Source organism: Polypterus senegalus, unplaced genomic scaffold (genome assembly GCF_016835505.1).
Source record: "Polypterus senegalus isolate Bchr_013 unplaced genomic scaffold, ASM1683550v1 scaffold_1984, whole genome shotgun sequence".
Taxonomy (NCBI): Eukaryota; Metazoa; Chordata; class Cladistia; order Polypteriformes; family Polypteridae; genus Polypterus; species Polypterus senegalus.
In genome coordinates, this window is record NW_024380207.1 from 11,843 (window position 1) to 34,633 (window position 22,791).

The following is a 22,791-nucleotide window of genomic DNA, read 5'->3' on the forward strand; positions in this document are numbered from 1 at the left end:
ATACAAATCCCCCTTTTATCCATCCATTTTCTACCAGCTTTCTAATTCGGGTTGTAGGGACATTAGTCTAAGAAATGAAGAAAGGAGGCATTAAACAGTGTGACAGATGTATAAGTGGAGTAGTGTCTCTTAGCACACCAAAATGAAATGAGCTGGTGACTAAAGAAGCTTCACAACAACATGGAGAGGATGGGCAGCATCAGTCACGATGAACTCTAATATTGCCATCATCATCTTTTCTGTCACCAGTGAGTCAAGGGTCAATCCTCTAATGCTGTCAGTCTCCCTGCTGTCTGTCAGTCTGTATGCTTCTGTTTCTGTTACTACACAACAGACTAAATGACATTGTTAGTAGTAAGAGAGACAGATATTCAAATATTGGATATTTTAGGCACATTGGCACACCAGCCTCTGCCATTTTCTGACTTTTTATTGGCCTTGTGTTTTGGTTTTGTTTGTGATCTGATATTTTGTAGTGTAAAACATTTTTAAAAATACAAAATGTATGCTAAACAGGTGGGAGAGCATTTTCATTTTTCATCCTGAACTCCACTTTTGTTAGCTTGTTATCAACTGTAAAACCAGGAGATAAAGCTTAACTTTCAATTGCCTTCTTTTCCCTTCTCTTTCGCACAGGGAGTTTCTAATACAACAAGCTGGCTTGTGTGATCCCAGCTGACAGGTTGATAAGTTTTCTGGAAGTCCTTTGTTTCCCAAGACCATAGCGCCCATAGCAGCCTTTATCTGTAGGGATAACTCATTATGTATATGTCAATATATAATAGAATAGCACTATTACGCTACAAAACTATGTCCTGCTACAGTGTTGAATGGGCTGCATCTTCTCTTGAGGCAGTTCACTGTTTTTGTTTAAACAGGGCAGTCATTTATGTTGTTGATGTCTATTCTGAGTTCTTGCTAACATTTTTTATACTGCACTCCAGTCTGTAGTTATTCAACCTTCTTAACCTTTAATGGCACTATATGTTTAAATTGACCAATTGATGAGTGACATAGTGGCATATTTGTTATCTTTGCTGCCTCTGACTTCTAATGGTGTTGGTTCAGATCTTAGTCTTTTTGGCGTTTGTGTCAAATTTTCATGTGTTTCTCTGATTTCTCTCTTCTGGTCCCTTTGCTTTATTTCCACATCTGAGAGATGTTAATGGTTGGTTAATTAGTAAACCAGTGGTGCCCCCAGTGGTGTGTAGAGGTGTGCTTTAATACCCAAAGCAACCTTTATCTGTTGGGATGACTCATAATGTGTGTATAAATATATAATAGAATGGCACTATTACACCATAACACTAGTTCTTGCTACAGTGTTGAATGGGCTGCATCTTCTCTTGTGACAGTTAGTTGTTTATAGCTTGAAAATGATGTGTAAAGTCAACTTTAAGGTAATTGCCAAAAATGAAAATCAAATCTCTATGTACTTGGCTTGATATATGCAGAAATGTCAAACAATACACCACCACATGTTTGTTCAATTCAGTTTTATTGATTTATTTGCAATATAGAGCCAATCTGTTTCAGAGGTCAGTTGTTAGGGTTTTGTCTTCAGCTATTCCTCACTAATAATGAATCAGGATTATTTTAGATAGCTGATTAGTAGCAGAGCATTCAAAACATAAAAGGTTACATAATCATATGAATGATAGACACAAAGGCTGATGAGCAAGTAACTCTCATGGAACAATAGCCCTTGGTAACCCTGAGTGGACAATTCATGTTAAGAACGACACGATGCCCACTTTCAGTGTCCCTCAAGGTATCAAACAGGCTGCTTCCTTGAACTCCGAGGAAACATTCAGAAGTCCCTGAGAATAATGACACTCGATGACCCAGCCAGTGTCTATACACACACTTCATCTGACTTGATCTCATTGGTTCTTTGTAGTCTGGCATGTGGCAACTTCTTAGAGTCTCCCTTGGCCAGAGTCATAGTCTTAGTAGCACCTGGTAAAACATTTGTTATTTTTACAATGAATACAAAAATATTTTGTTGGGAATGCTCAATAAGGTTGTACTTTTCTTATAACAGAATACAAGTTAAATTGTTTACTTATTTTACTGTACAGTAAAGTAGTGAAGTATTGGAGTGTGCTGATATGTAATCAAGTGTGTTCTCTGCAGATCCTGGCCTATTTCTTGAAATGAGGAAAAAATAAAAAATATCTGCTTGCTCACAGGTTATGGATAGAAATTGAGCAAGTCGGCACTTTTACTTAGGGGCTGGGAGAAAAAAAGAGTGGAAAGTTCTACTTATTCATGAATTGTAGTACTGAAAGTGTACAGACCAGGTTTACTTGATAGATGTGAAATGTGGGTGGCAGCAGGAACTAAACCAGAAAACTAAGTGTGTGGGACTTGCTCCTTATCTTTAGGAAATTCTGTTTAGTGCTCTGTCGGGAAAGCCTTCTTTATAAATGTTGAGAGGACCTTTAATTGTGGTCAATGCTTATACTGGGCTGATCTTCTGTTGTAGTGTTCCTAATTGTTTAGTTAGCTGCATTATCTGTTAACACGGCCTTTTTTAAGGATAACAAAGTTTTTTTTTTCATTTAATACTAAATAGCCTTTCTAAATCACATCTCACTGTGTCATATATCTGGTGTTTTCCAGCAGAAACAAAGTCTGTTTTTTGGGTGGGTGAGCTTATCAGAAAAACTAATAAAAGGTAAAAGCTTTCAGAAAGCATTCAGGTTGTTGCACTTGTAGAGTGGTACCCTTTGATGAAAGAGGAAACTTGCAGAACCAAAGGGAAAGAAACTGATTCTGTTTTAAATGCGTCTTGTCATTTGAGTCGTACTGCTTGAGGAGCTCGTTATGCGTCCCCCAGACCTGCCTCCGATGCTGACGTCACTGCCACCACTACGTGATATGGCAAATCCTCCTCCTCCTCCTCCTCCTCTTCCTACCGCAAATCCTCCTCCTCCTCCTCCTCCTCCTCCTATTCCAAAACCTCCACCTAAAAATAAAAAGGAGATAGTTAAGTGATATTATAGCTTCAAAGCCTCATTCAAATCCACTTCCAATTACTCCTCCAAGTCCTAAATTACCACCTGATGGAAATCCTGCTCCTACTCCCGTTCCTCCTCCTATTCCATAACCTCCTCCTCCTCCTCCTCCAATTCCTCCTCCTGCTCCAAAACCTCCACCTATAAAAATGAAAAGGACATAGTTGTCATATTACGACTTCAGAGTTTTAGCTTTTTCATGGTTCTTTCTGTATTCACTAAAATAATGCCGATAATGTACTTTAAAAAAAAGAAATTTACAATTCTTCTGCTTACCCATTAAACTGCTAACAGAAGATGACTGCACGTGGACTGCTGTGACTGCACCTCCTCCTGAACTGAGCCTGGCAGATAAACAGGTTGATTCAGGCCTCAGTATTGCAATCTTAATGCTTTCTGATTTTATCTTGATCATATTCATTTACAAATCAATGAAGAAAACACACTCCCAAGAAATGAAGCAACAGATATATATATATACAGTATATCTACAGTATATTTAAACTTTCTTTTCTCTATTTTAAATTAAGTGCTACTAATTTAATGGCTGTTGTCTCACTAAAAATCCCACATGGATTTCTGTCCACAGTGACAGGTGAGTTACTCTCATACCTGCTCTCCTCGCCTTCCAGTAGTTTCCTGTAGGTGGCGATCTCAATGTCCAGGGCCAGCTTGACATTCATCAGCTCCTGGTATTCACGGACCTGTAGGGCCATATCTTGTTTGGCTTTCTGCAAGGCAGCCTCCAGCTCAGCGATGCGGGCCTTTGCATCTTTCACAGCCAGCTCTCCATGTTCCTCGGCTTCAGTGATTGCTGTCTCCAAGTGTGCCCTCTGACAGGAAGTAAACAATTTAACAATGTTTGAATTGGTAACCATTATGAAGTGGAGTTTTGGACTATATCTAACAATCGTGTAAACCACTGGTGTCGAACTCCAATTCTAGTTGGCTGCAGGTGCTGCAGGTTTTCATTCTAATTTCTTCTTTTTGCCTTAATTGTAATTAACTTGACTCAGACCCCTTAGTTGTCTCTTCTTCTTTTATTAGCAGCCAAACAATAATGAGACAGAAAACGATTCACCACATGACCAGCATACCTGTGCCCACCACACAATATCTGAAAATAAAGAAAGGTGGAGATCTCAATAAGGTTGATTTCTCAGGTCACCAAACATTTTGACAGTTGTCATAGAAGTAAAAATCAACAGTTTTGGAAATGCCTGCTGTGGCAGAATGAGAGCAGCAACAAGCTGTGGAATTAAATAACGGCTTTAATTACAAGCAAGAATCAGCTTCTCATTAAGAGATTGGTTGGAATGAAATTAGTTGGAGTTTAAAAACCCAGTTTAGCTGGTCATCTGTTGTCTCGTTTCACGTCTCATTTCTGTTTGGCTGCCATTTAATGAAGAAAGGAATACATTCAGAGGACTGAATCCTTAAAAACATGACTATTAAAATGAATAGAAAAGGAAATTAATTTGCAGTGAAAACTGGTCACTGATTAGGAAATGGATTAGAATGCAAACCTTCAGCCACTGCGGCCCAACAGGACTGGAGCTGGACAACCCTGATGAAAACTGTGATTCTTAGTCACAGGGCATCAAGACGCAGAAAACCTTTCTGTGTGTTATACATGTTCATATAAAACGGTAGACTGAGAACTTAATGGCTTACCTGTCCCTTGAGTGCTTCAATTTCAGCTGTCATTCTGTTGATGAAACGGTTCAGGTCTGAAATTTCAGATTTGGTGTTTTTCAGGTCATCATCGTATTTTACAGCTGACGATGTCATCTCTTCATACTACAAGAATGGTAAAAGTCTTCAGATGTTTTTATGTTAATATGTGAGTCTCATCATAATTCGTCCCATTACTCCTTTGCTTACCTTCTGCTTGTACCAGTTCTCAGCCTCTGCTCGGCTGCGGTTGGCAATGTCTTCATATTGAGCGCGCACTTCTGCCACGATGGCATTAAGATCAAGAGTACGGCTGTTATCCAACTCTAGAATCACTGAGGTGTCTTTAACCTGATGCTGTAATTCGTTGAGCTCCTGTGATTCCAAACCAGAGGAAACATTAGCAACGTGCAATGTCTAGGTTTTCAATTATGTCACATCATTCTGACAATTAAGAAGATTACCGCATCGTAGAGGGCACGTAAGAAGTTAATCTCATCTTGAAGTGCCTCGACCTTGGCCTCCAGTTCAATCTTGTTCATGTAAGCACCATCAACATCCTAGAGACAAGAAAGTGGCATGCAAATGCTGCAACTGTGAACTGTTTGGCATCAACTTACAGTATTACCCAAATATGAGTGACATGGAGTATTTTTCCAAATGTAATTTTAACAAATTCCATGAACCCATTCTATTGAAATAGGCTCTGGACATTCTGAATTACATTTTACTTGTTAAAATATATATTTGTACCTTTTTCAGCAGGACAAAATCATTTTCCACTACAGCCCTTTTGTTGATTTCATCTTCATACCTAAGTAAAAATCAAAATATTTAGTCAGTTCACCATTAACTGCCTAAGTGCAGAAAATCTGTGTGCATGTTATATGGATACGACCAGCTGGGATGAGATCCAGGTGAAGATCCAGGACTTGCTGGGAGGATTATATCTCCCATATAGACTGGGAATGTGTTGGGAATCCCACAGTATGAGTTAGCAGATGTGGCTGGGGAAGGGGAAGTATGGACCTCACTGTTATGACTGTTGACCCAGGCGACCTGGTTCAGAAAAGCAGTGGAGAATAAATGAATAAATGTTTTATAATTGTATTAATACACATTTAATATATATTGCTTATCTCAGTTTCTCATGACCCTGAATGGAATAAAACAGTAAAAAAATAATTAGTCAATCAATTAATTAATTATATTTAAAATGTATTTAAATCTTCCAAGAATATAATATTTAAAAAATGACAACAGTTTAAAAATTGCTCCTGTTCAGTTTAGCCTATCAATATAACAGGCAGAACTCAACTGCAGGTGGGATGGCCGTTCATCAAAGGGCATGGTCAAGTACACACCCACGCTTACACTGACTGGCTAAATTAGTGTCAACAGTTAACTTCATGTACTTTACTTTGGGGATATGAGGGTTAACTATACCACCCATACCCTTGATGATTTGACAGTCGCTATTTTATTCTAGTACCCTCCCTTTACATTAGCTATTAGGTAGTATAGGGTTGAAAGAAAGAGACTGTTAGAAACAGAGGATGATCAGTGGGCCAAAATGGTCAGACCGTGATGGGCATTTTAGCCAGTACATCGGGAACACCCTACTCCTTTTCAATAGATGTCCAGCGATGCCCCCTGCTTGCCTCAGCAACACATTTTCCAGCATCAACCCAAGATTTCCCTACTTACCATGCATCCTGAAAGTATTCACAGCGCATCACTTTTTCCACATTTTGTTATGTTACAGCCTTATTCCAAAATGGATTAAATTAATTTTTCCCTCAGAATTCTACACACAACACCCCATAATGACAACATGAAAAAAGTTTACTTGAGATTTTTGCAAATTTATTAAAAATAAAAAAAATTGAGAAATCACATGTACATAAGTATTCACAGCCTTTGCCATGAAGCTCAAAATTGAGCTCAGGTGCATCCTGTTTCCCCTGATCATCCTTGAGATGTTTCTGCAGCTTAATTGGAGTCCACCTGTGGTAAATTCATTTCATTGGACATGATTTGGAAAGGCACACACCTGTCTATAGAAGGTCCCACAGTTGACAGTTCATGTCAGAGCACAAACCAAGCATGAAGTCAAAGGAATTGTCTGTAGACCTCTGAGACAGGATTGTCTTGAGGCACAAATCTGGGGAAGGTTACAGAAAAATTTCTGCTGCTTTGAAGGTCCCAATGAGCACAGTGGCCTCCATCATCCTAAGTGGAAGTTCGAAACCACCAGGACTCTTCTTAGAGCTGACCAGCCATCTAAACTGAGCGATCGGGGGAGAAGGGCCTTAGTCAGGTAGGTGACCAAGAACCCGATGGTCACTCTGTCAGAGGTCCTCTTTGGAGAGAGGAGAACCTTCCAGAAGGACAACCACCAATCAGGCCTGTATGGTAGAGTGGCCAGACGGAAGCCACTCCTTAGTGAAAGGCACATGGCAGCCCACCTGAAGTTTGCCAAAAAGCACCTGAGACATCCTGGATGAAAACCTGCTCCAGAGCGCTCTTGACTTCAGACTGTGGCGACGGTTCATCTTTCAGCAGGTCAACGACCCTAAGCACACAGCCAAGATATCAAAGGAGTGTCTTCAGGACAACTCTGTGAATATCCTTGAGTGGCCCAGACTTGAATCTGATTGAACATCTCTGGAAAGATCTTAAGATGGCTGTGCACCGACGCTTCCCATCCAACCTGATGGAGCTTGAGAGCTGCTGCAATGAGGAATGGGCGAAACTGGCCAAGGACAGGTGTACCTAGCTTGTGGCATCATATTCAAAAAGACTTGAGGCTGTAATTGCTGCCAAAGGTGCATCGACAAAGTATTGAGCAAAGGCTGTGAATACTTATGTACATGTGAGTTCTCTTTTTTTTTTTTTAATAAGTTTGCAAAAACCTCAAGTAAACTTTTTTCATGATGTCATTATGGGGTGTTGTGTGTAGAATTCTGAGGAAAAAAATGAATTTAATCCATTTTGGAATAAGGCTATAACATAACAAAATGTGGAAAAAGTGATGCGCTGTGAATATTTCCCGGATACACTGTATTCTCCCATCGTAAACATGATTAGCTTCACGTGGATTATACATTTTTCTACGTAACAATAGTGTTGAATGATTATGTGTTGCTTTACTTCTCAGATTCTCTACCCCATGTTTCTTTAAAACCCAAATGTTATTCATTGGGTGGAGACTCCGTGAGTTTGAAGCTGGCACATTATATGTTCAGCATTACTGACATTTCCACTTTGCCTTGCACTGTTCTGTACTGTTCTTTTTTTATAAAGTAGTCTCTCTTTTCCCACTTTGTTCTTTTTTACTCATAAATGAGTGATGTTTTATTTTTTTCTGTAATCTTATTATAGCTGCAATCTTATGCAAATGCCATTAGCCTGTATTCCATGAACAGGTGAATACATTGAATTGAATTAATTCATAAAATCATTTTTGAATTGTTTCTTTTCTCAGTAAACCCCATTCCAATGAACTTTACAGGTGTATTTCATATATCTCATATGTCTATAGCACTGGCAGGTTAAAGCTAAGTTACATAAATTTTGTATTATTTTTATACCAAAGACAATCTTCATTTTAAAAACAGCTCATGTTGGTGGTTGCAAGGCTGTAGACAATCTTGACTGCATTGGGTGGAACACAGAAGCCAGGAGTTGTATAGCTTACCCATGCAAACCCCTGCATTGCACCCAATTTAAGTTCAGAAATTAATACATAGATTTAAAAAAACTGTTTTCAGGGGGATTTTGATCGTCTCACCAATGTGTTAACTTGAATGGCAGTCATTGCTGTCGACTACACTTTCTCCTTCAGCCACATGGGGCTATGTGTAGTTGTGCAGCTAATTCCATACCTGACATGTGACATTATCTGCGTTTGCATTGTTAGATGAGGGTGGCTTGTAGTTTGTCGCTCTATCTCATCCTATTTGACACAGCAAATCTGCCAAAGAACTTCTGTATTTACCTCCCGAAATGATCAGTTCATAAAGTGCTACATAATCTCTGAAATTTTAAGTTATTTCTAGGGGGCTCTGCACCCTGCTTGCTTCGCTCACCAACCCCAGTGAAGGTGCTATGCGCCAACCACTTTGTGGCTCTGCTGCTGGCGTATGGATAAGTGAATATGCTGCCAGGTCCATCTATGAAGAATAACCTCTGACGAGTTTTTTCTGATAATACTTTTTTGAATTCTGTTGAAAACTGAACTTTGATCATTGTTTAATTGTGAGTATATTTACCGATATAATTTTCCATGGCCTTCCACAGTTAAATCTTCATCTGCTGTTTTTTTTTATTTATTTATTTTTTTTATTATACTTTATTAATCCCGAATGAAATTACTTGGTTTTTTGCATACCCATTGGGGTCAGAGCACAGGGTCAGCCATTGTACAGCACCCCTGGAGCAATTGAAGGTTAAGGGCCTTGCTTAAGGGCCCAGCGGAGTAGGATTTATTTTGGAAGTGAAAGGGATTCAAACCGGCAACCTTTGCGATACCAGTGCAGATCCTTAGCCTCAGAGCCACCACTGTTATCTCTTTCCTATCCTTACATCCGTCTATTTCTTCTGGAAGTCCAAAATGCTATATCGTTAAATCTTCTGCTTCTAACAATACTTTGATGATCAAATGAGCCGTTGGTTCATTAGACTTTTCAGGTAATCGTCCTTTGAATGCTTCCCATAATTTTAAAGCATCAACTTTACCCTTCATAATTAAGTACACGAAGACGTGTCTTAATTTGTCAGGCATCATTAGAGAAGTGGCATCAGACATCATTTCAACCATATAGTTGTCTGATTTACATAATCCAGCTGCTCGTGCCGCTTTTTGAAAAGTACCATACTTAGTTCCAGCTATATTTTGAACATCTTTATACAACGTTGCACCTTTCAATTCATGTAACAACAATTTTAAATGAAACCGTTCGATATCTTTTGGTGATATAATATTCAATTGAGCAACATTTTTGCAATTAATTTTTCTTGGATGCAACACTCCTTTTTGTTTCTGCCACGTGTAAATGTTGAGGAATTTGCTCATACGCTTATGGTTTTGTATTTATGTCAGTTTTATTAAGTTCAAAATAAGCCAAAAATGTTGTATTTTTAGTTTTCTCTACCAGTAAAGCTTCAGCTTCTTCGCCCTCTTTAAATTGAATCATATTCTGACCTGGTAAATGAATTGGTAATAATTCAACAGAATGACTTTGACTGTGCATTGGCAATTCCTTTAAATGCCACCGGCTTTCTATTGCAGTGACGTACCGAGTATCTAAATATGCTTGAACTTCATCTTGTTCTTTGGATGAAGTTACGTGTACTCTATCATACCTTTTATGAATGTACTTGTAGATGTACTTAATACTCATAACCGATACATAATACTCGACATTAATATGACAATCGAATTATTTGAGCAAATACGGTTATACGGTACATTCATAGAATTATAAATCTTCACAATTTTACCATCTTTCTTTCCATGATAAGTGTGTTGTTCGTAACGATTATCTCTGCAGTGATAATCAGGAAAGCCAGCCTTAGTCATATCTGTTGAATTAACGAAAGCTTTAGGAAATTTCTCTAAACACTTTTTTTGTTTTGAGTCACAACATGCTGAATCTTTTAAATGAGGTCCATGAGACATGCGTTTAATGACTTTGACAAACCGATCAACGTCTTCAGCAGTTAATATTGCAAAGTAACCAATAAATGCCCAGGTAATCAATAATGTCCAAATAATACGTATTCTTTTATTGGGAACTTAAAGTGAGGAAAACGTAAAAATTTATAAGAGCTTAGAGTGCAAGATCTGTGTCTGACAAAAGCATTCACACGAATGAGACATGAGATGACCGATAACTGGAAAAGATTGAGAGGAGGGCAGGACCCACTTAAAAAAATCTCTTGGATAGAGTCTCGTCTCATCTCATCTCAAGATTTCCTTTAATTAATAGAGAGATACATTTTAGAATGAGTTTCTCTTTGCTTTCTTCTGTTTAATGGAACTGTTAACGTGCCATTACATCATTACAGTTTATGTGCTTTGAACCAGCCTAACACCTAGGTAGTATACGTGTTTCTCACATAAGTTATGGTGCTTTGATGCTCAGTTTTTAGTGTGTGAAGACTTTTATTGTAATGCATTAACTGTTTATGACAAATTCTGAAATTACTATTTTCAAGATTAAATTCCACATTATTTTTTATTAATGTGGCTGTGGCCATGTTGAAAAAAGTATATGTTTTGTTGGAACTAACGTACATGTAGTGGACTGATTATGTTTTATGATCTTCAGTTGATCTTGTGAAAATATCCATCCATCCGTGGCGCAGTGGGTAGCGCTGCTGCCTCGCAGTTAGGAGACCTGGGCTTGCCTCCCAGGTCCTCCCTGCATGGATTTTGCATGTTCTCCCCGTGTCTGCGTGGGTTTCCTCCGGGTACTCCGGTTTCCTCCCACAGTCCAAAGACATGCAGGTTTGGTGCATTGGCAATTCTAAATTGTCCCTACTGTGTGCTTGGTGTGTGTGTGTGTGTGTGTGCCCTGTGGTGGGCTGGCGCCCTGCCCGGGTTTGTTTCCTGCCTTGCTCCCTGTGTTGGCTGGGATTGGCTCCAGCAGACACCTAATGTGTTAATTAATGTACCAGTAAAACTACAACAAGTAGCCAACACTGCTTGAATTAGTTGACCCCTTTTAATAATATTAATGATGATTGATACTGTGCGAGAAGCATCTTATTCTGTTACAGTTGGCGTAGTCGGCAGGATTCTCTGGCCGTCAGTTTGGCAGAGGACCTGGAAAAATTTTACTGTGGACAGAATACCCCGGGAAGACAGCGTCACAACACACACAGGAAAATCGCCAGAAACCTCACCTTTTTTCAAGTCTGTAATGGGAAAAAAGAAGACAAAACAGGGCAACAGCACCAGCGGAAGTTCCATGTTCGTCATGGCCGACACTCGGGATGAGCGACAGGGCGACTACACGGATCGGGAGAGGACTCCGGACGAAGAAACCTACAACGAGGTATGTGCTGCAAATGTAGATAATCTATTTAAAATTTCTCATTTCGTACCATGCACATACCTCGGAAAAGATCATCCGAAGTTCTGCGGGATGCAGGAGAATCTCCGAAGATAGTGTGGCGCTTTTATGCGGGCAGACGGACAACGAAAAGGACTTCCGCATTACGGGTGCCGGCGAGGGACACGGGAAGTACCACGAAGGATTCCAGAAAGGTGGCGTTCCGTGTCCAGCTGTTTATGACTTCGCCCAAGAAAAGACGGACTTGATTTTTCCGAAGGAGAAAGGGGTGGTGAGCGAAGCACTGCTCAACCCAAAAGAAGGTAAGGAGGGCGGAAATGGCTGGTCGATCTGCCGACAAATTAATAAAGGCAGGTCGCAGTCGACCAAAGATGGCGGCCGGTCCTCGTCTGTAGAGAACTCCAATTCCCAGAAACCCCGCGGAACCCGTCAGAACACGTGCCGACAGCGGCGAGTTCATTGGCTCCGGCGGACGGTATGGCAAACCAGGAAGTAAGCCAAACCCGGCCGAATTAACTAATTATTTTGACGCGGGAACTCGAAAAATTAATCGAGCCCGTGCGGAGTATTTTGCAGACTTTAGAGGCGATTAAGAAGATCGTTGGAGATCTGGGAGCGGCGCGGCCTTTAAGAAGAATGCGTGAGTACCTGCGGCGGTGGACCGAGAGCCTCCCGTGTTATGTGATTTGGCGGTACAGACAGGTAATGTCGGTACCGTATATAATGTAATAGGGACGCAGTGTGATCCGGGCCGCTTTTAATCCATAGCGGGTGCCAAATGGATGTCGCCCTACAAGAGAGGCCAAGCGTTACGGGCGGCCGGGGAAGGACGATCGAGCCAGAGCAGCTGGTTGGTGCTGTCTCTTGGGCGATTCGATCCTAAAGACCCGACCCATGTTGTTTATAAATCAAAGGCGTGCAGACAGTAAAAGGGCTCTCTTTCATTAATAGAGACCCAAACTGTGGACAAGCCCCAGAGTAAACTGGAGATCCTTAGAATAAAGAGGGGGTCTCCTGACAAGGTGGGAAAAAGGGCGGAGAGCAGCGAGGCGACCAGAAAACCCTCCTTGGCGGGGGAAAGGGTGGAGCTGACCGAGTTCCCGAGATGTTTCAGGTCTCGAGAAAAGTGCCAACCAGGAGGACTTCGGTGCTACAATTGCCAGCGACGGGTCACGAGTGGCGCCAATGTCCCGGGGAGACAGGAGGTACACCCGCCCCCAAGGTTTGCTCGAGGTCAGGGCAACGCAGTCAGAGCCCGGATGACGCGTCCTCTTGGAGGAAGACTTCCCTCTCGGGGCAGGGCGCCGAATCTGTATAATTCGTCGCTGGGGAGTACTGTAAGATATGGCCGGCCATGTACCCGGCCAATACCCCAAGCCGCCAGGTGGAGCCCTCCTTGCAGCATGGAGGTCCCCAGAAGACCAGCAGGGCATTATGGACCATGTAGTTTTGTGCACCGCCCTGCTGGATGCCATGGGGGCCACGAGAGGGAGCTGCAGGAGGACGAAGAATTCTTCATGCCCTATGACCCGGAAGTTCGTCATAGGAAGAGCGGCGGGCTTCGGGTGAGAAACATTATTTACCCTGACCCGGAAGGAATAAGGACTTGTGGACTGTTGGGAAGGAACACCTCCGGGTCAGGGAATATAAAAGGACTGTGGGGCTCCCAGGCGATGAGCTGAGTTGGGAGGCAGGGTGGCTAAGCGTCTGGGAGTGGAGGATTTGTTATTGTTTATTGGAGTATTTGGGAGTAGAGGGTGCTTTGTGCACTTTATTATAAAATAAATATAATTATTGGACTTTTACCTAGTGTCTGACGTGGTATCTGAGGGTGCAAGGGTGCGAGAAGCATCTTATTCTGTTACAATACTTAATTGATCCCTGAGGGGATATTTCACATTACCTTTGGGGGTCTTTGTTTATTTTACTTCATTATTTAATATTCAGGTATATCTCACATACATTAATTGTAAAGCTACTACTTATTTCCCTATTGTAGTATTAAACCATCATCAGCTTCCTCTTGTCACCCTGTACCTTCATCTGCTCTCATATTAGAGCCATTTGGACACATATCATCCTCTTTATCTGCAATCTCAAACTAATTTTAATCGCACCCACTCCATCTTATTATCTATAGCTTGCACAGTAATTCTTTTTCTTATTGTACTGACAGAAAATGTATAATAACTTAATATTTTGGAGCAAACGCTGCATTTTATGAGCTGATCATTTGGAGTGAAAAATAGAGTGCTTTGGCAGATCAAATAAAATTACCCACAGAGGCAAGCAGGGTGGGATGGGGTGATGAACTCCGAATGTCAAATAGGAGTGGACATACTTGAGGGGTAGGAAGAAGTTTTCAACATAAAAGTTGTCACACATGAAGTTTTCTAAATAAAAGATTGTCATGAATTCTGTGAAGTTGTCACAAGTTAGGCTACATTTAATAGGGAAAATAGAATACACATATAAGACCAAGAACAGACAGCCTAACATCCACACAATTTTACAAAGGCCAGCTTAGATGTTTCCAGTTAAATCTGACAATAAAGTTAAGCCCAGCAGGTGAGCAGATAGGATTGGGTGGTGGATGTTATTGCAAACTTTATCTTGTGAAGGCAGGTTTGCATAAATCTGTTCTCTCTGGTTTAAGAGCTGCAGTGTCTCTGACTGCAAGGGCCTACCCTCTTGACATTGCCTGTCCTAATCAAAATTCGCCCCCTAGCTGCAGCAATACCCTTCTCCTCCTAACTAACTATACAAACATAGATGTTACATGGGTGGGTCTGAAATCCCTAACCCCCCCACCCCCTGTGTATGTGCACATTCTGCTGAGCTCTGCATCCTGCCCCCCGAGGAGTGTGACAGTCTGTTCACTATTGAGATTTGTACTCGTAATTTTCAGAAGCTCAGGCATACTTTTCAGAAGGAAAAGCATGATCCACATATGTGAAATGAAAAACTAAATTATCATGAGTTATTTTTGACAGCAATTTCACTCCATACTACTTCCTCCTACATCTACTCATTAGTTTCATTCTTGTTGTAACTCTAAATAACACTCGTGTACCTTTCTATTGGAGTACAATAAGTTGTACTTTTGTTGTTAACACTTTATAATCAAAGTACATAATCAGCATTTTCACATTCAGCATCACCTGCCTTATTTAAATTGCTCTTTTTTCGTGAACTCACTTGTTCTTGAAGTCTTCCACCAAGCCTTGCATGTTTTTCAAATCTCCATCAAGCCTATATTTCTCATTGTTCAAGCCATCCAGCTGCCGACGCAGATTGGCAATGTAGGCATCAAACAGGGGTTCAATACTGGATCTTGCACCACCTGGACCACTACCACTTTGCTCTTGCAGGAGGTTCCATTTGGTCTCCAGCATCTTGTTCTGCTGCTCCAGGAAGCGGACCTGCAGATAGGTGCCAATAAGATACAAGACGCTGAGTGGACTGAGCATTAACATATTAATGAAATGTGCTAATATCATTATAAGGTTGCCAGATTACATTTTGAGAATACAGTGTCGAACAGCATTATCCCTTCTTTATACTGGTGTGCATTGAACATCACAGTAATGCCATCTTGATTCTCCTCATCTTTGCAGCTCTCTCATTGTAAAGCACTGCCATTGAAAGCCACACCTTATCTGATCTAATTCTGACACCTTCTTTAAGTGTGATTGGTCAGCAGAAGGGAGTGGAAGGACCAGTAGATCCCTTTTACATATTATTAGTCATTATTTTAATTCTATTCAATGGCAAGTAAAAGAAATGAATCAACTCTAGTTAGATTATAGATTAATGTTGGTTCAAGAATCTGTAGACTTGATAATGTGACTCAAATTGCACCCAATATATTTCTAATGTAAATCCAATTATTGCTGTACATGATTATGTTTATTTATGTGTAAATAAAATTATATACAAGTCGTCAAAATATGATAGAGCGCCTGTGTACAACCAATTCCAAATTATACCACATAGTTGGAGGAACTCAGAATAGATACTTTGCATTGTCTTTGGCAGCAGCAGAACATTGGGGGTGTTTGCTGCAGCCCCCCTAATCTGATGCTGTATCCCTTCTTGTGCAAAACAAAACTGAAATTCAACTCCCATAAATGTTTGATTCAGACAGCCCAAGGCTATGACTATGGGTGACATATTTAATAAACACCAACATTGCTGTTACAGGTGCCATTCAAACAGAAGTAACCATTTTGCTTTTTATTATTTTTTAGTTAATCTGCTGCCTTCTTTCAGCTCTCTAATAATCTCAATCCTCAAAAATACATCTCTGCAGCATTTATACACCAGTTCAGTTGAAATATATTTTAAAAGCCCAATTATGCCTTACTTATAAAGGCATCATTAAAGCAGAGATCAGTTAAAAGCCATCTTTGCAGCATGCTTCATTATCGACTGCCATTCAAATTTAAGGTGGAAATAGCTTGGCATGTTTGCCTTCTTCACATTTCAAAACCTGCACAACTAGAAATGTTCCCAACAGATAATGTTTAGAAACAAGTGCCAGAAAAGTGAATTTCTTGATCTTGTGTGCTATGTTTAAATGTTCAAACTCTTTAATCCAAAATCTTGATATGTTAGATTAAAACATTTCATTTCTTGTATCTTTACAAGTGCTTATCCTTATCAGATCCCAACTGAATTTATTAAATGGGTAGACTTACCTTGTCAATAATGGAGGCAAAACGATTGTTGAGGGTCTTGATCTGCTCCTTTTCCTGGGTTCGTACTTGCTGAATGTTGGGATCAATTTCCAGGTTGAGAGGGGCCAGTAAACTCTGGTTAACGCTTACTGACTTGATTGGGGGTATTGGTGGTCCCATTACACTGCCAAATCCACCGCCAAATCTACTGCCAATTCCACCACCCAGTTCCGCCAACGAGTCCACCACCAATTCCGCCACCTATTCCAGCACCGACTCCACCACCCATTCCGCCACCGTATCCGCTACCCAATCCTCCACCGAGCCTGCTACTGAATCCTCTACCATATCCACTACCTAATCCTCCTGCTCCACCAGGAAATGATGATCCAATTCCACTCCTAACACTACTAAAAAAGCCACCACCACCACCACCACCACCACCCAAATAGCTGCTTCCACTTGAGAATGAAGTTCTAACAGGAACTGCCCTGGACCTGGACCCAAAGCTGATTCTTTGCCTGCTAGTCGGCACAATCATTGATTGAGAGGTTCCTCGTACCCCACTTCTCCTTATACTAGTAGTCTTGCTGAGACTCATTTTTGCCTTTCACTAGTCTGTCTAAATCTGTTTGGTGCAAACTAACTAGAAAAAGAACTGAGACTAGAGCAAGCTGTGAGAAAGGCTCTGGCCAAGAGCAGTCCACAGTCCAAGAAGGAGTCCTATGTGATGCCTACAGAGGTGAGTTCTTTTATACCTTAGTTCTGCCCATTCCAGAAGGTGGGCCTACCCCTCCTATTGCCTTGCCCTGCTGTGGACCCTCCCATCTAAATAAATAAGCATCAGAGTGATGCAAGAGATGTAAACTGATGAGCTGGGACACAGCCAAGCAAATGGGAGTCTACCAGGGTGAGAGCAAAGTCAGAGTGGTGGGTGATGTTGGGATGTCTGTTGCTTCATTCATGGACAGAAGAGGCATCTCTAAGTGGATTCAGAAAACCAGCACATGTAATAAGACTCTGTCGCGGATCCCACAGGAACTCTGCCACTGACCACACTGTTGTAGTTCTCCTTTTTGCAGAATCTATCTTTCATACAATTTCCTTCTGTAATACTCATTGAACCTTTCCTCCATGTTCTGTAAAAAAACTGAAGAAAATATGATTATGCCTACAAGAATGCCACAGAGAAGACAAAAATATTATTGGTTTCTGGCCTTCACTGAAGGGTTGATAGCATTAGGAGCAGCAACGTTCTTTGCATTTGTAATAAATTCTGTTATTCCTGAAAACAGCCATTGTTCTTAGACAATTCTAAAACTACTGCATTTCACTTTATATTTAAAATATTGCTATGACTCATTACTCATTTAAGCAAATGGTTGTATGAACAAACATCTGTTCAAATGCTTAACTCTTCAGACTGAATTGTTGTGTCTGATCAAATGAGACAGTCATCTCCAATATAAAAGACATTGTCAAACCCCCTTTAGTTAATTCTGTATTTGCTTTCAAGGCTACTGAAGAATTCTCGACATTGATAGCAAACCTCAAGGATGATTCAAATTCATATCGATGCAAGGCAGCCTGAGTTTCATATCTGCAGCAGTCCAGACGTCTTTGATCACTGATCTGTGCCACTTTTACAAAATGTGTCGCCTTGGTGGACACAGCCATTTTTCAAAGTTGTTAAGAAGAGGGAGGATCTTAGGGTGACGTACAAGAGTGGAGGAAGATGCACACAGGTGGATTACATCCTTTGCAGAAGAGTCAATCTGAAGGAAATTAAAGACTGCAAAGTGGTGGCAGGGGAAAGTGTAGTTAAGCAGCACACGATGGTGGTCTGTAGGATGACATTGGAGATCAAGAAGAGGAAGAGAGTGAGGGCAGAGCCAAGGATCAAATGGTGGGAGTTGAGAAAGGAAGACTGCAAGATTGAGTTTAGGGAGAAGGTGAGACAGGCACTGAGTGGTAGTGAAGAGGCACCAGACAGTTGGGAAACTACAGCAGATGTAGTAAGGATGACAGCAAGAAAGATGCTTGGCGTGACATCTGGACAGAGGAAAGGATGTCGGGAGTGGTAGAGACGTATGTAAGAGTTGTACAGGATATGTACGAGGGAAGAGTGACAGTGCTGAGGTCTGTGGTAGGAGTGACGGAGGTGGGATTACATCAGGGATTGGCTCTGATCCCTTTCTTATTTGCAATGGTGATAGACAGGTTGACAGACGAGATTAGACAGGAGTCACCGTGGACTATGATGTTTTCTAATGACATTGTGATCTGTAGTGAGAGTAGGGAGCAGTTTGAGGAGACCCTAGAGAGTTGGAGATACGCTCTAGAGAGGAGAGGAATGAAGGTCAGTAGGAACAAGACAGAATACATGTGTGAGAATGAGAGGGAGGTTAGTGGAGTGGTGAGGATACAGGGAGTAGAGTACAGAGTAACTGGTATAATGGAAGAGAGTTGGTGATGGTGGATGAGTTTAAATACTTGGGATCAACAGTGCAGAGTAATGGGGATTGTAGAAGAGAGGTGAAGAAGAGTGTTCAGGCAGGGTGAAATGGGTGGAGAAGAGTGTCAGGAATGATTTGTGACAAACGGGTATCACCAAGAGTGAAAGGGAAGGTCTACAGGACGGTAGTGAGACCAGCTATGTTATATGGGCTGGAGACGGTGGCACTGACCAGAAAGTAGGAGACAGAGCTGGAGGTGGTAGAGTTAAAGATGCTAAGATTTTCATTGGGTGTGACGAGGATGGACAGGATTAGAAATGACGACATTAGAGTGTCAGCTCAGGTTGAACTGTTGGGAGACAAAGTCAGAGAGGCAAGATTGCGTTGGTTTGGACATGTGCAGCGGAGAGATGATGAGTATAATGAGAGAAGGGTGCTAAGGATAGAGGATAGGCACTATATAATAGATAATAGATAGATAGATAGATAGATAGATAGATAGATAGATAGATAGATAGATATGAAAGGCACTAAATAGAAGAAGAAAAGAGAAAGGCCTTAGAAGGTTTATGGATGTGGTGAGAGAGGACATGCAGGCGATGGGTTTAACAGAGCAAGATTTAGAATACAGAAAGATATGGAAGAAGATGATCTGCTGTGCCAATCCCTAACGTGAGCAGCTGAAAGAAAAAGAAGAAGTTTGAAGGGGCATGACTACCATGTTTGTAGCTTGTGACATCACACAATCCCAGCGTTCAGGGTGCCCTGGTGTTACATGGAAATTTTAAAAGAAATCTTTAAATAAATCAATAATAAATACAACGGCAAAAAAGAAGTCCAAATATTATTTGAGTAACGCAGGTGTTGATTTGGACTGGTTTTGTTTTCTTTAAAATAAAACATAATTAAGCCAAATGCAGTCAGCACAAATTTGCTAGTAATGTTTATGAGCACATTTCTTATGTGGTTTCACAATTTGTCATTTCAGACAGTAATTGCAGGTGACGGTAATGACATTTCAAAACTAAAGTGGTCAGGTCATCTGTGGTAGTCTGTCACAATGTGAGGTTCATTTGAATTAAATTATTCTTCTAGTCAAAAGTAGTATAACTTTTATAACATGTTTGAAACCATAGATTGAAATTTGCGTGCAAGTTATGTTATGGCATTCCTCAAATGTATTAATATAGCTACCTGAGAAGTAAGGACTGATTCATAAAAAATACCTGAGGCATGCTTATAAGAAAATCACATTTGTTTATTTGAAATTATCGTTTGATCCAAAAACGGTGGCTGTAAATAAAGAACTCATGTGTTAGCTTATTTCAAAAGTGATCTATATATCATCAATATGTCTAACCTCAAAATTATAAATGACAGATGTAATCAGAAATTTATTAGCATTAATCAGGTGTTATTGTAGCAACAAAATAAATGTCAATGTAATAGCAACACATGTAATACAAGATAAGATATGAAATTTTATTTCACAGCCGCCCTAAATCTGTAATTTTTTGGATAATACGTTAGAAGTGTCATTGGGTGACAGTTGGTTAAGACAGATTTGATTTATTGTCCGAATTAATTTCAGACATGCAATATTTTCTATCTTTCTCTTCCATGGCCATACTTGAGGTATTTTTTAATCACTTGTTATGCATCTCGTAATCAAATGAGAAAAAGTTATTTTAATCTACCCTTCTAATTCCTGTGTTATATTTAGCCAACATAATATTCATACTGTCAGGGATGCCAGGGGCAACGACCCGGCCGGGACGCCATGAGGGACCGGAAGAGGGTCAGAGCCCACCCTGGATCACGTGGGGGCCGCCTTCCTGGTTGCTCTGGGGGCCCCTACAGGGTGGAGCTTCCATGCCCTGTACCCGTGGTCACCGGCAATAGGCGCCCCAATGCCTTGGGGACCTGTTACCCCAGCACTTCCGCCACAACAGGAAGTGCTGGGGAAGATTTAGGACGGCACCGGAGAGCTACCGGGAGGACAGCACTTCCGCTATGCTGGGGCATGGCCAAGGGAGGAATGCCGGGAACACCTGGGGCTCATCCGGGGACTGAATTAAAGGGGCCATCTCCATTCATTCAGCGCTGGAGTCGGGTGGAAGTAGGACGAGGCACGAGGAGAGTGTGGAGGCGGCCCGAAGAGAAGGCATTTGTGGCCAGGACTGTGTTTGGGGTGTTTTGTGCACAATTGACTGGGTGTGAGTGACCATATTTGTAAATAGTTTGTAAATAAAACGTGTGGTGGTTTGATGAACATGTCCGCCTGTCTGTGTCCGGGTCGGCTCCACAATACGTATTCGCAATCAAAGCAAAATTGTTTTTAACCAAACAGGAAATTAATCTCCTATTTGGGATAGTTTTTAAAGTAGACGCTAAAAATGAATTGTTTTATGATAATTTAATTTGATCACGAATATACATACATACACATGTATACAGTGGGGTGTGCTGCAACATACTTTTGAATTAGGGAGTTCATTTTTGGTATTTCTTTTTGTCCCAACAAAAAGGGTATTGCAGTGAATTTTCCTGTCTTTCTTAATGAAACGTGTATACAAAAGTGATGCTGAGAAAAGTAAGGAAAAAGAGAAAAGCTTGGCTCTTTTATAAATATGTATAGTAAGTCAAGAAGAGCTAAAAATCAAAATGTTAAGGAAATAGTACAAGATTTTGTCAATTTAAAATCCCGAATTACGAATATATACTAAAATTATTTGTTAATTTTTCTATAGTGTAATCCACCTTTAGTTTGCAATATAGTTCCTTATGGATCATTTCTCTTTTTTGTATCGTATCCAAATGACAAAATTATAACGATACTTTATATAGTTACATCATTGCCAGTGCTACTGCAGTATTATGTATTTTTAATCAATTTCACTTCTTTTTCAGGTTTACAAAACATTTGACAACAGTGGTTCCTGTAACATACGTGTGCTAGTACTGCATACTAAAGGTGGGTTTCTTATGACTTCAACATGTGATGGAAATATTTTTTTTTGAGATGATTACTATCAGTATTTGCAACATATAATTTGATAATAAATGTTAAAAAGTATTGTAATACTTGTGAAAGAAGCAGTCTCAACACACGATAAAGGTTTGGTTCAGCCACCTGAATGTTGTCCCTGGCTGCAAAAGGGTAAAGAAAACAAAGTTTAGTATTTTGGTTGATTTTCAGGACTGAACCGATAAGGTTTTGAAAGATGGTGGTTTTATAAGCCATGAACCAGAAATGATGTAATCTGACCGGATCCGGAAGTGCTGTCAGTTTGGGCAGTGGAACTGGAAATGACATCAGTCTGTGTGCTGGAACTCTAATTAATGTCAAATCAGGCAGGTTTTCCCGTATTTGGCCTGCAGTGATAACAGAGGTAGGTTTAGTGCACCCCGACACCCCCTGGCCTGGCGTGTAATTACCTCCACTTGGTCCGTTCAGCTCCTTCCTAGTCGCACGTGTGTGACATCCTCGTATATAAGTTTAAAAATGATATGGGCCATTTCATAAATGATCCCCACATTGATAGCAATGCGAAGTGGGTGAGGCAATCCTAGTGCAATAGACATTACTTGTAGTTAAATACTTCAGAAATCAAACTGTGTGTTAGTTAAATTTTATAGTTATATTTTTCTTGTTTGAATAAAAATGTACAAAATGTTTGGTATGCATATATGTACATTCATGTGCCTAATCCTTGGTGCCTCATTAAAAACTTTCACACAGCCCTAATTCTGTCTAGTTATGCCCCTGGTTGTTTGTGTACGTTGCATAAACCAATCAAAAGCAATAATAGTATTTTTACATGCCTAAGAACGCCTTCTTTAAAATAAATAATGAGTTCCCATTCTGTCTGCTTGTGCT

General features: G+C 40.6%; 1 pseudogene; it reads right to left on the reverse strand.

Annotated features, from left to right (window-relative positions):
* Window positions 1–1,481: 1,481 nt before the first annotated feature.
* LOC120520107 lies at window positions 1,482–17,178 on the reverse strand (annotated as a pseudogene).
* Between the last annotated feature and the right edge of the window lie 5,613 nt (window positions 17,179–22,791).